This window comes from Tursiops truncatus, chromosome 11, assembly GCF_011762595.2.
Source record: "Tursiops truncatus isolate mTurTru1 chromosome 11, mTurTru1.mat.Y, whole genome shotgun sequence".
NCBI classification, from domain to species: Eukaryota; Metazoa; Chordata; class Mammalia; order Artiodactyla; family Delphinidae; genus Tursiops; species Tursiops truncatus.
The window spans coordinates 4,265,478-4,281,400 of record NC_047044.1 but is presented as its reverse complement, the minus strand read 5'-3'; the positions used below and the strand labels follow the sequence as shown (position 1 = coordinate 4,281,400).

General features: G+C 51.3%; 2 long non-coding RNA genes across 3 annotated transcripts; both read right to left on the bottom strand.

Moving 5' to 3' along the window:
- Positions 1 to 2,194: 2,194 nt before the first annotated feature.
- LOC141275947 (uncharacterized) lies at positions 2,195 to 7,177 on the bottom strand. The gene is made up of 2 exons (XR_012324648.1): positions 6,004 to 7,177; positions 2,195 to 4,821 (listed from the first exon to the last, which is right to left on the bottom strand). It is a non-coding gene; the product is annotated as an uncharacterized lncRNA (long non-coding RNA).
- A 210-nt stretch (positions 7,178 to 7,387) lies between these two features.
- LOC117314095 (uncharacterized) lies at positions 7,388 to 15,709 on the bottom strand. 2 transcript variants are annotated; one of them, XR_012324145.1, is made up of 5 exons: positions 15,613 to 15,709; positions 15,366 to 15,483; positions 10,993 to 11,140; positions 9,867 to 10,003; positions 7,388 to 8,725 (listed from the first exon to the last, which is right to left on the bottom strand). It is a non-coding gene; the product is annotated as an uncharacterized lncRNA (long non-coding RNA). The 2 variants fall into 2 exon arrangements; XR_004528759.2 differs by having other exon boundaries at positions 9,867 to 11,140.
- Positions 15,710 to 15,923: the final 214 nt, after the last annotated feature.

Genomic DNA, 15,923 nt, shown 5'->3' with positions numbered 1-15,923 from the left:
CTCAATACGCTGGCTTTTCAAACAAAGTTGCTATTCCCTGTCCCAACAACTTGTCTCTCAATATATTGGCCCATCAAGCCAGTATGAGCTTGGACTTGGTAACACTACCAGCCAGCCCCATTTCATGGACACAGAGCTCCGTAGCCTCAAGACGTCACCTCCCTCTCTCCAGTTCTACCTGCCTAATAACCTCTGACATCTACATGCTGCATTGTAGACAAGTGTCACTGACATAATGTCATTGGATCCTTGCAACCAACTTGTGAGATAGGCAGTTGTCTATTACTTTGATTCACAGTTAAGGTGACTGAGGTTTAGAGAGATCAATAATGTCACAGCATGAGAAGAGAAGAGCAGGGATCCAAGCCTGGGTCATGCTGACTCCTGCTTTAGTGCTCAGGCCATCTAGCCACAGAGAGGCCCAGCTCAAGCACACAAGCCCCACAGACTGAGGTGGTGCTTTTGTCCCGGGCACCTGGCCTAACTTTTGTCTTTGTTGAAGAGTAAACAGTGCGTCATGTTGTATTCAGTGCTTTGGTCTACCTCCCACTTCAGAATGGATACTGCAGGCAGGCTGCATCTGTGACAAGCACTATGCTAAGTACCTTCCTTTTACAGATCTTGGTTCCTTGCAACAATCCTCAGAGGTCAGGATTATCGTCCCCATTCTTCACAGATTTCTGCTCCCAGAGGAATGATGTGTACGGCAGATTAAATATCCTAAAAAGTCCGTCCACTACAATTCAGCTAGATCCTGAACAAGTTACAGCCAGCATTTTATATGCATGGCTGAGCTCACAAGAGGGTAAATGAAACCATGAAAAAGTTACACACGCACAAGAAGGAACAGTGGACTGAAACCAGAACAGTGAACGGTAACGAAAAAAAGAAGCTGGGGCTGCCCTGGTGGCAAAGACTGATAACAGAAACCCAAGTTCTGGGGACTAATAATCAGAAGGAAGATGAGAGACCCTCGTAAAGGGTGAGCGTCAACATTGAGACCTCAGCATTAATCTGAAAACTTGGAAGGTGGCTACACTCTTAGGGATAGAGAGATTGCTAGAGACCAGTGAGTCTTCACCGTGGCTGAGACAGTGATAGTGATGACGGTGGTGATGACGATGATGGTGATAAGATGATGGTGATGGTGGTGATGATGGTGGCGTTGCTGGTGATGATGATGGTGATGCTGGTGATGATGGTTGGTGATGATGGTGATAGTGATGATGATGGTGGTCTTTGAGAATTCACACCCGTATGCTCACTCTTTTTTTTTTTTTTTCCACTCCTAGGTATATGCCCAAGAGAAGTAGAAACATGCCCATACAAAAACTTGTACATGGGACCTCCCTGGCAGTCCAGTGGTTAAGACCTTGTGCTCCCGATGCAGGGGTTGAGGGTTCAGTCCCTGGTCCGGGAACTAAGATTCTGCATGCTGCACGGTGCAGCCAGAAAAAACAAAAAAAACACCAAAAAATCCTTGTACATGAATGCTCAGAGCAGCCTTATTCACAATAACCAAAAACTGAAAACAACCCAAATGTCCATTGACAACGAAATGAATAAACAAAATGTGTGTGTGTATACATACAACAGAATATTTGTCCACAAAGAGGAATAAAGTCCTGTGAAACGCCACAATGCGGATGAACCTTGAAAACAGTACGCTAAGTGAAAGGACCCAGACACAAAGGGCCACACTTTGTCATTCCATCTGTATGAACTTTCCAGAATACACAAATCCATAGAGACAGAAAGTAGATTAGTGTTCTGCCAGGAACTAAAGGGTTTTGGAGTGATGAAAATGTTATGAAGCTAAATAGTGGTGAAGGTTCCACAACTCTGAATATATTAAAACCCGCTGAGTTGTACATTTTTAAAGGGTGAATATTATGGTATGTGAATTATATCTCAGTGTTTCAAAAGCCCATGAGATACCATTACATAGGCACTAGAATGGCTAAAGTTAAAAAAAAACAAACAACCATACCAAATGATGACCATGATACAGAGCAACTAGAACTTTAATCCATTATTGGTGGAAAAGAGGCAGTTTTCACAAAATTAACCATAAACATTTAAAGCTAACATTTAACTCTACATTTAACCATGTAGTTAACATCTAACAAAGTAACCATACATTTACCCTATGACCAACTATTCCAAGAGAAATGAAAACATATGTCCACAAGAAGACGTTTACAGAAGTGTCCGTAGCATCTTTATTCATAATAACCCCAAACTGGAATCAACAAAAATGTCTATCGCCAGGTGATCAGGTAAACAAATGTGACACCCATACCACTCACCGATTAAAAGAAACAAATTACTAATATACCCAACAAAATGGATGAATCAGAACTGTAGTCAGAAACATTGTAGCAGGCCCCAAAAAGTACACAAATACAATTGTCTATATGTGAAGTTCTACAGTGCGCAGAAATATTCTGTGTTTGCCTAGGTCAGGGGAGGGGCGTTGGCTGCAAAGGGCACGAGGCAATTTTTTTTTGAATGATGGAAGTGTAAAGAAAAAAGCACCGAGACCCCACTTCACCCCAGCCCCCAGCCAGACAGCAAAAGCAGGGGCCTTAACACACCTGCTACCAGACAGTGGGAAACGAGCTGGCTGCCAGCTGCCCATGCTGAAGTCCACCAGCAGGTGGCGTTTCTGCCTCGCATGCGCCAGCCCTCCGCAGGGCCCCGACCCCCGGCCGCCTCGTTTCCCCGTGTGCCTCTGGTCTCTCCAGGCAGGTAGACGGGGCTGCTCTGGAGGCTGTGGGTGTAACGGGCTGCGACAGCCACTTTACAGCATCGGCGCACTGAGGCGGTGACTGGTCCCCATGCTTCTCTCCTGGTCACAGGCAGGTACATGGCGGGGCGGGGTGGGGTGGTGGGGAGTATGGAGCTGGCGCCTCGGGTACATTTTCCGAACGAGGCGTCTTCCTGATCGTGTGCGATGTGTCCACATGACGTTAAGACATTGATGAAAGGATTTGGAAGGAGCCTAGTGAGAGCAAGACGGAGCTACACGGAGGAAGCACTTGTAGGGTGGGGCCTCCCTCTGTGCTTTCCACAACCACGCAGAGGCCCCGCCGTTGCCCCCAGGTTCACGCTGCCCCATCTTGGAAACTAGCCACCCCTCTGCCCAGGGCCGGCCAAGCTGGTTTTGCCCATCCTGTGGCTGTTAGGTCTGCCTTCCTTCTTTTCCTTCTTTTTTTAAAAAATATATTTATTTATTTATTTTTGGCTGCGTTGGGTCTTCGTTGCGGTGCGCGGGCTTCTCATTGCGGTGGCTTCTCTTGTTGCGGAGCACAGGCTCTAGGTGCGCGGGCTTCAGTACATGTGGCAAGTGGGCTCAGTAGTTGTGGCTCGCGGGCCCTAGAGCGCAGGCTCAGTAGCTGTGGTGCACGGGCTTAGTTGCTCCGCGGCATGTGGGATCTTCCCGGACCAGGGCTGGAACCCCTGTGTCCCCTGCACTGGCAGGCGGATTCTTAACCACTGCGCCACCAGCGCAGTCCCTGCCTTCCTTCTTTCCTTTTGCCAAGCGAGGGATGAATCCAGTGCCTCCGTGGCCAATTCCCAGTGCTGGTTATGGCCCCAGAATGTGGACATGGATAGAGATGTGGGAAAATGGAATGCCTGTGATTTCACAGCTCTTTGCTTTTTACCAGAAGTTCTAGAAAGCTTTCAAAACACACTTGTTTTAACAGCGCCCAAAGAGACTTCAACCCCATCGTCCACGATTGTTGGGGACGGAACATTCCAGAGCCCATTGGAGAAAGAAGCAGCCGGGCCCATCTCCTCCACAGCAGGCTGAGCCGTGAACTCATCACCCCGTAAGGTTCCCATTGAGGCTCCTGGGCTCAACAGATACGCCTTTGTTGGCTGGATGTCCAGTGGGAATTCAAGGAGGCTGAGCACAGGCCTGACGGCCATCTGGGCCTCCCTGGGATGACAGCAGGATCCAACCAGCCACCACGAAGTCTCTCACTCAAGGTCACTCTGTCCTTGGCTTGCTCACATGGGAAGTGACCCAGAATGGCCTTTCGGCTCCAGACCCACCACTGATGGCCCCAATTTCCTCATCCCCAACTCAAATTCATGCCCAGGGAGTCTGATTAGACCAGGACATCCTTTCAAATCAGCAGTGCGGAGGTCAAGGCCCCATCTCTGGTCCCCATCACTGTGGCCAGGGGGACATGGCTCAGAGTTAACCAGAGGCCCAGAGGGCAGTGGGTTTGCAACAACAATAAACATGCCCAGCAAAATATAACGGCATCCATGGCTGCTGCTCTGTGAGGTCAGCACAACACTGGCACAGCCTATATTCGGTGATTAAAACCTTCATGAAACTAGTGTATTATTGCTAGTTTTATTTCCCAGTTGAGGAACCGAGACTCAGAGAATGGGACTGACTTTCCCAAGGTCCTGAAGCCAGTTACACATGGAGCCAGGCATTGACCCCCAAGTCCCACAGGCTGAACCCCCGACAGAGTGCCCGGAAGTATGATTAGCAGAACCCCAGAAACTGGAGATGGGGGACAGCTTGCCAATGTATCTCTCTAGCCCGACCTTGGCCCTGAATCCCAGGCTCAGCATCAAATGCCGACTTGATAGCTTCAACTGGCTGTCTAACAGACGGTCAGAATGAATGTGTCCAAGCAGCTCTATCCCAAACTTGTTCCTTCACACTCTTTTTCAGTTCAGTCAATGGCAATCCTATTCTTCCAACTGCTCAGGCCAAAAAGGATGGATTCATCCCTGGATTTTCTCTTTCTCACATCCCATGTCCAATGCTGTCAGCAAATCCTGTTGGCTGGACTTCAAAATATATAAACAATCTGACTGCTTCTTACCACCTTCATGGCTAACCCCTTGTCCAAGCCCTTATCTCCTCACTGGTACCCCTGCTTCTCCCCTTGTCTGCACATTCCTTCTCAACACAATAGCCCCAGAAACCAAGTGAGAATGCAAGTCAGACTGTCTGTCTGTCCTTTCACTCAAACCCTCCCATGGCTCCCAGCTCACTCAGAGTGGAGCCAGTTGTCTCTGAGCCCCATCTGACCCTGTTGTCCGCGGTCTCTCCCACCTCCTCTCCTGCGCACGCCCCCGCCCCCTTGTTCACTCTGCTCCGCCGTCCTCACTTCCCTGCTCTCCACTGAGCATGCCAATTACACTCCTGCCTCAGGGCCTTTGCACCGGCTATTCCCTCAGTTTAAAATCCTCTTTCTCGGAGTATCCCTGTGGCCAACTGTATCACTTCCTTGGGGACTCATCTCAAGAGTTACCTTCTCAGTGAGGCCCTTTCCTGCCCCCTAAGTAAAAGGGCAACACCCCTCCTCCATGGCGCCTCCCTCCTCTCCTGCTTTATTTTTCTCCGTGGCATATATCACCTGATGTGTATATTGATCCCCTGCCGCTAAAATGTACGTTCCTAAAGGGCAGGGACTTGACTTTATTCGCTACTGTTCCCGGATCCTTGAACGGTACATGACATGTATTTGTTGAATGAGATTGATGATGTGTGGGGCGTGAGTTTCATAGCCTGAGCCTGAGCAGGTCCACCCAGTGTCCTGACATACTCAGGACACGTCTAGAGAGTAAGTGGGTGAACCCACCGGGGTCTTGTTTGTGTGATGATTGAGGAGTTGCTGGGGAAAATCTCAGTGTGGGGAAAATGACAGTCCAGGCACACGGTGTTTCCTAATCATAGTGGCTTGGTTGATAACAGAGAGATCCGCGGCTCAGTTCCGCGGCGCTTCTGTTAGAGATCCGGGGGATGGCACTGGAAGTCCAAGGACCAGCATTCCTGGGAGCCACAGGGAGTACCAGGCAGCATGTCCCTACAGTGGTCCCTGAGAGGTGCCCCAAGGGGTCAGAGAGCCTAACCAGCGAGGCCTGGGTGTGGAAATGTGACATCCACTTCCTGGGGGTGATAGGGCCAAGAGACCAGCACAACACGACCCTCATGCTCATATCCCAGCCCTGGGATGGGATACTCACGTATTAATGCCAAAAGCCTCTTCTGGCAGATTCAAAGTCACATTCTGTAAGGGGGAGAGACGTTCATTCATCTGATGCTTGTGTATCAAGAGCCTGTAATATGCCAGGCACAGTGCTAGGCCCTGGGCTGCAGCCGTTACCAAGATGTGTAGGCTAACGAGGGGACGGAAATAAACAAGCAAATCAGTACGCAGATAAGATCAACAAAAGCAGACAGAAATGCTACCGAGAATATGGCTGTGAGAGCTACTTTGTTCTATGCAGCATTTTTGATGGTGACTGGGACGAAGCTCCAAAATGTATGCTTCTCAGTTCTCCAGGGGATTAGAGTCAGAAGCAGGACCGACACAATCAGCAGGATGGAATGTAGCCGTGACAGGTTGTCGAGATCTGGAATCAGGCCCCGAAATCAATTACACAAACTTGGAATGTCATAGTCGACAGAGTGTGAGAAAAGGATTTGGAGGAATTTGTTGACTACAAGTCAAGGATGGTGTAGCTGTTCACTCACTCGTTCACTCAGCAAATTCTGAGTGGGCGATTATGGTGCCAGGTACTGTTCTGGGCCATGAAAGGCCAAAACAAAACAAGTTCCTGTCCTTATGGAGGTTACATTCTGGTGGGAGGAAAGACAATCAACAAGTGAATCTGTGGTTGTAGGTGGTGATGGGTGCTGACGAGCAGGGAAGGAAGGGCTGAGGGAGTGTGAATTTGGGGAGAAGCTCTGCGATTTTAGGTTGGGTGACCGGGATAACTGAGTTCCCGGGGAAGCAGGTGCTGATTTGGGGATTCGCGTGGGGGTATTTATTGGGGAGGACAGTTGGAATCCACATATGCAGGAGGAAGGGAAGGAAGCAGGATTGGGCTTTGGGAGGAGTTGAGCTGTGACTGAAGCCGAAGAACTCAGCCAGCGCCCCATGGAGTTCTGGACACAGATGAGCCTTCAGAATTGTCTCAAATCCCCCATGTTCACCAGCATCGGATGAGGCTGCCTTGGAAGGATGCATGTGCTTGAACAGGAGGTTTTCTTCAGCTGAGACAGTCCTCAAAGGGGCTGAGAGCCGAGGGCACCTCCCAGCAGCCAGGGGACAAGTCCTTCGCTCCTGAAGAGGGGTCAGGACCGCACGTCACAGTGCCCACTACCCCAGGGAAGGCTTCAGCAAGAAGAAGACATTGACAGAAGAACCTGAAGGTGTGAGGACCAAAACCTTTCCAGGCAGAGGGAACAGCAAGCACACAGGTCCTGAGGAGGGACGATGCTTGGGTGGTCCAGGAGGCTGGCATGGCTGGAGCACAGTGGGGGAGGGGGAGGGGTGGGGGGAGCTGGATTCTCAGTGACGGTCCAGGTTGCAAGGACTGTGACTTCTACTGGGAGTCAGACTGGTGCCTCTGGAGGGTTTTTAGCGAGGAACAGTTTGACCTGCATGTTGAATGGCTTCTCTGGCTGCTGTGGTGAGACAAGCATGGCGGGGGGGTGGGGCGGGCAATGATGAAGCTGGGCCCGATCAGGGAGCCCGCGGTAATGATCCAGGCAGGCGACGATGGTAGCTTGGACCCGGGTGAAGCAGCAGACGTGGAGAGAAGTGACATGCCTCTGGACAAATTTAGAGATGGAGCAAATAGACATGATGACAGATCGGAAGAGGGGTCAAGGGTGATGCCAAGGTTTGGGAACCGAGGAACTGTTTGAAGGAGTTTCTGTTACCAAAATGGATGCCTTCCTCCAAAAGGATGTTGGGCTGAGCCTACCAGGAGAGGCCTGCACTGGGCATTAAAGAGTCAATCCTATAGAGAAGAGGCTTGTGGTTGCCAAGGGGGAAGGGGGGTGGGGGAGGGAAGGATTGGTAGTTTGGAATTACCAGATGCAAACTGGTGTATATAGGATGGATAAACAACAAGGTCCTACTGTATAGCACAGGGAACTATATTCAAAGTCCTGGGATAAACCATAATGGAAAAGAATATGAAAAGGAATATATATACATGTATAACTGAGTCACTTAGCTGTACAGCAGTAATTAACACTACATAGCAAATCAGCTACACTTCAATTAATCAAAAAAAAAGAGTTAGTCCTTTTCCAAACCCTCCCCTCCATGCAGGAGACGCTGGGCGACAGGTGGTTTAACCGATCAGGCGGGCAGGCTGTGCGCACAGAGGGACCTCATGCAGCTGAGGAGCTGAGACAGACCCCGCTGGCCAGCTGAGGGCTCCTTTCCTCTGAGACACACACTTCAGGAAGGGCACTGACAAATGAACGCATTAAACAGCAAGACCGGTGACAGATCTAATGGTGATTGTAATTTTGTTTTAATTAATTAATTATCTATTTACTTATTTGGCTGAGTTGGGTCTTCGTTGCTGCGCGTGGGCTTTCTCTAGTTGCAGCGAGCAGGGGCTACTCTTTGTTGCGGTGCGCGGGCTTCTCATTGCGGTGGCTTCTCTTGTTGCGGAGCACGGGCTCTAGGCACGCGGGCTTCAGTAGTTGTGGCTTGTGGGCTCTAGAGCACAGGCTCAGTAGTTGTGGTGCATGGGCTTAGTTGCTCCGCGGCATGTGGGATCTTCCCGGACCAGGGCTCAAATCTGTGTCCCCTGCATTGGCAGGCGATTCTTAACCACTGTGCCACCAGGGAAGCCCAGTGATTGTAATTTCGAAGTAGCCACAGCCATTAATTGATGACAGGTCACAGGTGCTACTAACACTCCTCTGGAAGCTCTGTGCCTTCATGGTGGAAGGAAACGCCACATTTCAGTTATAGGTTGGTTGAAATAAAGAGGTAACTGTTCCCCATCCTCTTTTATGGAACCCCCTCCACCCTTTCCAAGGATCTCTCAGGAATCTGTGGGCCCAGGTCAAGAACCCCTGGAGGGCACCCATTTTGCTGATGAGATGAACAAACTGGGGCTCCGAGAGGTGAAGGGATTTGCTCAAAGCCAGGCAGTACTGAGCCGGGATGGGCATCTGGGCTGTGTGGTCCCAAAGCCCACTTTGGATTCCGCCGTCCATCTGTATATTGGAGATAAACCTGCTCACTGATGGGCTGATGGGCAGAGGCCTGGTGCACAGAGGCTTCCGTAAACCGCCGCTCCTGGACCCCATGACACCACGATGCGGTGGAGGGCAGACAGTGAGAATGGGCTCTGGGTGCTCGAGCCGCAGCTGGCAGCATCCTGGATGATTTCAGGCTGTTCTCGGGGAGCCCAGTCCTCTCTCCTGGGCTGGGTGGGTGGGACAGGGGACTGGCTGGTCCCCGGGGCACCACACGGGGAGGAAGAGAGGCTTCCCTTGACTCAGACCTGCTAAGCGAGCAAACCTCCTAAGAGGGACGGGATTGGATCAGTCTCTCGATTCTGTTCATGTGGCCGTGTGCACAGGACGAACAGCACGGGAGATGCAGAAAGGAAGGACGGGTACCGGGATCCAGGCTCCCTTCACGTGGTATTAGCGGCACGTGGTCCATCTCTTTTGCCCCCTGAGCTGCGCATGGTGCGGCCACAATTGCACTGAGGCCCCGGAGGGTCCTGGAGGTTCCCAGGGCTGAGGCTGACCCCTCTCAGACTGAGTGCCCCTGGGGGACCCGATGGAGACCTGCTGTCTAACAGAGACTAAGTCTCGGGCACTGGGGAGAATCAGGGGCTACAGAGGGAGGAGCAGAGTCCTGGGGCCGGTGGGAAGACAAAGGGGCATGCTGGCGTCCTTGGACCCAGGTTCAGCCTCTGTCATGTCACGCGGCTTCACCTCTGTGAGGCTCAGTTTCCCCAGCTGTAAAGTGGGTTCAGAACACGACCTATCTCTCAGGGTTCCCGAAAGGAGTAAGCAGATGAATGTTCGTGAAGGCCCATCCCACCCACCCCCGGCTCACCGTTGGCTCAGAAACAGGAACAGTCAGTAATTGGGCCGCGGGGTCACATTCCTTAGTCTCAAATACCAGCTCTGCCTCCCACTAGCCGTGGGCCCTTGGAAAAATGGCCTACGTTTCCCAAGGCCGAGTCACCATGACTGCAAGATGAGGATAATAAGCATATCATCGTCCCAGAATTGTTGTGGGAATTAAACGAGATAATTTGTTAAAGTGCTTGGCACGTAAGAAGTACTTCATAAATGTTAGCTATTACTACGTAAAAAATATACTTTGGGGATAACCAGGACTCACGAACGAGGAGCCCTCTACTAATTACCGATGCTTGAGGGGACCCCAAACCACTAATATAGAATTTGACACAGGAAAGATAAAGTTCTCCATTAAAGTTCAAAACATCAGTTCCGCATAAATATGTTTCCATTTCTGACTTACAGAAGCTTCCTTTCCCTGTAATTTAAGCCCTCGGAACCTTTGAAAGGAAATGTCAAATGAGAAAACCTAGCATGTCCTGACTTACGGTATTCAGCTGTTTCTTTTTTCAGTCAACAAACCCTTAGTGAGCATTGTCTGTGTGCCTGGATGTGTGTCGGGTCTGGAGACACCAAGGGGAAAGGCCCATGCCTAATTCACCATCTAAGGCCCTAGGACATTCCTGATTGAAGGTTCAGATGAACGGCCTGAAATTTACCAAAGGGCTGGCTTTCTTCCACCCAGAAACACACTGGAAAGTGGATATTCTAGAGCAGTTATCCAACAACCATTTCTTGGAATCGTAAATGTCTGAGAGTTGCTGCAGTACTTTAGATTATCTTGTTTTCTTTATCCATCGAAGCCAAGATTTTTAATGCTACATCTGTGTGAGTATCTTTTGATAATAAGAACCAAATGTTGTCGGTGGAAATGACTGGAAATTACACTTAGGATCAGAATGTGGGGTTTTAGATTCCCACTTGGAAGGCAGTGCTGAGAAACAAACACACAAGACGTTTTCCCTATAAATCACCTCGGGATGTTGCAACACTCTTCTATCCAGGCATCAGGAAGACTGGGATGAAGTGGATGGGGGGAAGGCATCACCAGTTGGTAGTAAATACCCCACGGCCCAGATTACGCCTCCAGCACCTACCTCCAGCTTTTCTCGTCTGCCACTAGAGCTCGCCACCTGGATGTCCACATGCATCTCAAACTCAACACGTCCAAACTGAACTCATCATTCTCTCCAGAACTGCTCTGCTATATTCAGATTCCACACTGATGAAAGGCACCACCTCGTCCTGGGCAGGAAAGCTGGGAATCATTCCCCGTCTCCCCCGTCCACCGCCCATGCTGCTCTCACATCAATCAAGTGCTGGCCCTTTGCTCTCTGATTTGGTCCCCTCTTCCCCAGCCCCCTGGTCCCTGTCCTGGTTTGGGGTCCTCCTCCAGAGTCTGGAGCATTGCAGCAGCCTCTCCTTGTCCACCTCTGACAGCCACTCCCTACCCCTCCAGCCAAAGTGATCTTTGGAGAAACCCACATAGATTCCATTTGGCCATGGCCTTTTTTGAGAACTGAACTGGAGTGCAAATCCATCGGTTTCTCCACTTGAACCCCACCTTCCAAGAAAAATGTAAATAAACAAAAATATCAACCCATACCTAGGGTTTAACACAAGAGGGGACCTTCCAGAAACTGCCCTGAGACTAGGACACCCTGGGGGAGACTGTTCCCCTTCTTCCGGTCCACCACGTCCTGGATAATGGAACTGATGGTCTGGTGGCAGGATTCTGGCACATGGAGATGACCCAGATGCTGTCCCTGCCAGGTGGGGCTCCAGGATGGGTAGTTAGGAATGACTGAAAGGAAAGTTTCCAGAAGGAGGGAGCAGAGAGGGGCAGGGCCAGCTTGAGAAAATCTTGAGCCTTGAAAAGGCCAAAAGGATGGACCAATGCCTGTGGTCTGGGGAAGCTGCCAGTGCCTTAGCAGGACAGCAGACGGGCAGTGCTGGGCATCGGACAGATGAGGCATGCCGCAAGCTCTCCCGCACCCCCTTTCCAATTCTTAATAGCCTTTCACCTGGGCTTTGCGTTTGGAACTCACGGTGCGGGGCACAGATGACCCTGGCCCAACCCCCCCCCTCACCTAGAACTGGCACCTTGGGACTGGACCAGTGTCTCCGAGTGCTGGGAGGCCACCTGTTGCAGCCTCAGGGGGCTCTGATGAACAACAAACTTGGATGCGTTTGCTCCTTTGCTTTGTTCTTAGAAGGCAGCTAGGAACTAAATATTTTCCGGGGGAGTGCATATCCCCATTTCCCTAACCGGCTTCTACCAGTCTGCCCAAGACACCCAAAGGACAAAGCTAACGAGCTCAGTGTGGTTTTTTTTTTTTTTTTTTTTTTTTTTTGCAGTATGCGGGCCTCTTACTGTTGTGGCCTCTCTCCCGTTGCGGAGCACAGGCTCCGGACGCACAGGCTTAGCGGCCATGGCGCACGGGCCCAGCCGCTCCGCGGCATGTGGGATCTTCCCGGACCGGGGCACGAACCCGCGTCCCCTGCATCGGCAGGCGGACTCTCAACCACTGCGCCACCAGGGAAGCCCTGGTAGAATCTTCATAGTAGCTAACGCTTGCTGCATCTGTGCCGTATCCTAAGCATTTTGCTTGGATTATTTCATTGAATCCTGACAAAGGCTTGTGGGCTGCACACTATGATTACACCTATTTGCGCGTGAGAAATCGAGGCCCTACTCAGCTAAGTCGCTGGCCCAAGATCGCACAGCCGGTCAACGGTGGAGCCAGGCTTTGAACCTGACGTTGGCACCCGCAGATGTTTGCTGATAGAGCACTCGGATGCCAGACAGCTCCCACCACCCAGCAGCTCCCACCCGTCCAAACCCTGGCCTCCCCATGCCACACCTCGTTTGGATTCAGCACTGAAGGTCCTTTCTGCAGCTGTAAATTGATATCTGGAAGGGGAAGTCCCCACTCTCCACTCATTTAATATAAATGGACCCACCACCCACCCTTTCCAAACGGCTGATGCCACAGCGGCTCCCGACCAGCGGTCAGCTCTGGGGTCATCAATTTCTTGGTCACCCACGGAACACTCCAGCTTTTCAGCAAGTTCATGATAAATGCTGTGGGGTTTTCCTCTGGGAGGGCAGGCGCGGGCTCCGGGCACAGACGGGTCACAGGACTGACAGCAGGGTGGCCCCCCGCAGAGGAGGCCGTCCCAGGGGGTCCCCTTCCAGCCACCCCGACCAGAGTTGTGGCCTCCTCTTCGGAGCCGGGCGTAATTGGTTCTGCATGGTGTTGTTATGGCTTATGTGGGAATCAGAGCAAAAGAATTCGGTGGGGAAGGCCGCTGTTGGGGACCACATGGCGACTCCCAGCGGATGTCTCCGCTAACCTGTTCCCAATTAGGGGCTTGGGGGGCTCCAGGCCTCCCATATGTTTGTGAAGCGATTTGACCAAATTCTGCCTCAAAATTGGTCAAAGGGGAAGGCCCTTTGTGGAGCCGTGTTCATCTTTTCCTTTTTAAGTTTTTCTCTTTTTTTTGGCCACACCAGGTGGCTTGTGAGATCTTACTTCCCCAACCAGGTGAGAAAGAACCAGGTTTCCCAGTCGGGCCGCTCTACTGGATTTTATGGGAAGGGTTGGAAAATTGTTAAGCTTTGTCCCTCTGCATTGGACGGTGCCCAGAAGTCAGGTGGACACACTGACACTTCGTCAGCTGGAGCTTCCAGATGTGCCTGGCCACCTGGATTCAAGAAAGAGCTAGCTGGGAAATTTGGGAAGAACCAGCATTTTCTTCCCCGGTTTGGGCACCATTTTTGCCATCTACAAAAATACACTTTGCTATATTTAGGTGGTGCTATTAACAGGACTCTCTGTCTCTTTTTCCCTCAAGAATGTTTCTCGGTTTGTTTTTGTCATTTCATATTTTTTCCCTACCACCTGGGGAAATCATCAGGCACTCACATTCCTGAAGCAACCTTTCCCACTGCTAGCTAATTAAAAGAAACCTCTGTCCAGATTTCGACCTTCATATTTTAGGTATCGGTGGAAAGTATTCGTGCATGTTTCCCCCACCTTGGATGGACGGCACGTTGCTGGCATTTCTGGGGTGTCTGCTCTGTGCCAGGCACCATGCTAGTTGCCATCTGCGTGTTTGTTCATGTCAGGCTCTTGTCTACCCTGTGCAGGGGAGCTGTTAGCATCACACTCTGTTCTAGATGACAAAGCCGAGCCCTAGGGGGTCAAGCCGCAGCCACAGGGGCTTGGGGACACTGAGATCTGAACACAGGTTTATTTGACTCTAAGTTCTGTGTCGAACATGACACACAGGCTGGGGCTGGAGGAGATACACGCTGGGAACGTTCACTTCTGAAGTTCTGTGGGTTCTCCTTTAATGTGGAATTCCATGAGCCTCTAACTGACCCTGGTCAGCCTCTAGCTGACCCCTCCGTGGAAGGGGCCTTGACCTGGGGGAATCAAGGGGGCAGACCTCCCTCCCAATTTGCCCCTGCCCCCAACACCACTCTGAGATGCCTCTTCGCTTCCAGCCCTCACCCCAAATGGCAGCACCTCTCCAGGGGGACCCCAGGACATCAGGCACGAATCAGGAAAAGCCCCCAGCCCCTTCTCCCAATGCAGGGCTTGGCAAATTGGAAAAGGGTGTCGGCTGGCTCTCTGGATGGGTGTGGTCCCGTGTCCAGGCACACGGCTTGGCCAGCTTGCAGGGGGCGGTGCCCAAGCCACCATTCACCCCTTGGCCTGGCGTCCGTGTGCAGTAAACAGCTTCACACTGCGCAGCACTGACTTTCCTTAGCAAGGAGGCCATCAACGCAAGTGCACAGGCCACGTGCTCCCGAGCCTGCCATCCCGGGCCTGACGAATGATGACAACAGTGACACGACAAGAAAATAGGTCATGCCGATCTGTAGCTACGATGCATGTGCCGGGCACGAGGCTAAGCATGTCTGGTTGTATTAACTCGTTTAATCTGCACCACAGCCCCATGAGGTACGTTCTATTATTGTTCTATTATCCCCATTTGAGAGATGGGGAAACTGAGGTTGTCATTTGAAAGTACAAGGAACATGAGGTCAAGCTTCTTTAAAAAAAAAATCTGGGAATTCCCTAGTGGTCCAGTGGTCAGGACTCTGCACTTTCACTGCCAAGGGCACAGATTGGATCCCTGGTCGGGGAGCTAAGATCCCACAAGCTGCATGGTGCGGCCAAAAACAAAGAATGAATGAATAAATAAGTAAATAAATACACAAATCTGACCCGATCACTCCACTCAATCCTCTGGGCATCCATCCGTATAACCTCAGAGCAGGTGGGTATGGCTCCAGAGCCCTCCATGGTCAGCCTCCTGCCTGTCCCTGCAGCCACGTCTGCTCTTGGGCGCCCCTACGTACTCTGCTCCAGAGGTACCGTAACCTCCCACCCCATACGAGACATTTGCCTAGGCTGTCGGTCTCACCCGGTCTGCCTGGCAAATACCTCTTGTTCACCTTTCATCGGTGGTTTTGGTCTCTTTTCAAGAGCAGCTCCCTCCTTCCTTCCTCTGGGTCCTGCCGCTCTCACTGCATACCTCCGTCACGGTCCACCTCCTGCAGTCAAGCGTGGGTCCTAGGAGACAGGTGTGGCTGCTGTGAGCAGGGTCTGGCTGTGAGTGTTAGGGAAGGGCCCTGTCCCTCTCTTCTCCGCCCCTGACCAGCATTCCGGGTTAGGCTCCCATCGGTGATTCAAACCACGAACCTAACATTTGTGTCAATAGCATCTTTCTACATCTGATAGTTGCAAGATTCTAGCCTGTCTCTTTTCATACTTGTTTGGTGCCCCTGGTGCTTGTGTCCTGGGTGTGTGTGAAATGAGCCTGCCGAGGCCTGGGGAGAAAGCATGCAGACACATAAATCTTGCGGACGTTCCATTCATTTCAGTGAACCCAGAGGCCACGTTCTTGGCAAAGCACCCAGGGAAGGCCTGGTGGGGGGATGCTTGGTGAGCACGGGGCCTCAGCCTCCCACTTCCTCCTAGGAGATGTTTTCTGGTTAATGGTGACAGCAGTC